Genomic DNA, 1,028 nt, shown 5'->3' on the forward strand with positions numbered 1-1,028 from the left:
ACTCGCTTTCGAGCCTTGTAGAAAAGTAAGGAAGTAATTTTTAGCACTCAAATTGCTTTCTGCCTTCTCGACACGGGTTTTACTATGACATTCAAGTGATAAAAGTAACGCACATTTTGTTGAAGATTCTGAAAGTTCCACCGTATGGGGTCACTTTGTGGTTACCGAAGGGTTCGCCAAGCGGTTACCCCCGGCGCAGCTTTACTCGCTTTCGAGCCTTGTAGAAAAGTAAGGAAGTAATTTTTAGCACTCAAATTGCTTTCTGCCTTCTCGACACGGGTTTTACTATGACATTCAAGTGATAAAAGTAACGCACATTTTGTTGAAGATTCTGGAGGTTCGATCGTATGGGGTCACTTTGCGGTTACCGAAGGGTTCGCCTAGCGGTTACCCCCGGCGCAGCTTCACTCGCTTTCGAGCCTTGTAGAAAAGTAAGGAGGTAATTTTTAGCACTCAAATTGCTTTCTGCCTTCTCGACACGGGTTTTACTATGACATTCAAGTGATAAAAGTAACGCACATTTTGTTGAAGATTCTGGAGGTTCGATCGTATGGGGTCACTTTGCGGTTACCGAAGGGTTCGCCTAGCGGTTACCCCCGGCGCAGCTTCACTCGCTTTCGAGCCTTGTAGAAAAGTAAGGAGGTAATTTTTAGCACTCAAATTGCTTTCTGCCTTCTCGACACGGGTTTTACTATGACATTCAAGTGATAAAAGTAACGCACATTTTGTTGAAGATTCTGGAGGTTCGATCGTATGGGGTCACTTTGCGGTTACCGAAGGGTTCGCCTAGCGGTTACCCCCGGCGCAGCTTCACTCGCTTTCGAGCCTTGTAGAAAAGTAAGGAGGTAATTTTTAGCACTCAAATTGCTTTCTGCCTTCTCGACACGGGTTTTACTATGACATTCAAGTGATAAAAGTAACGCACATTTTGTTGAAGATTCTGAAAGTTCCACCGTATGGGGTCACTTTGTGGTTACCGAAGGGTTCGCCAAGCGGTTACCCCCGGCGCAGCTTTACTCGCTTTCGAG

The sequence above is a fragment of the Branchiostoma floridae genome, chromosome 9 (assembly GCF_000003815.2).
Source record: "Branchiostoma floridae strain S238N-H82 chromosome 9, Bfl_VNyyK, whole genome shotgun sequence".
NCBI classification, from domain to species: Eukaryota; Metazoa; Chordata; class Leptocardii; order Amphioxiformes; family Branchiostomatidae; genus Branchiostoma; species Branchiostoma floridae.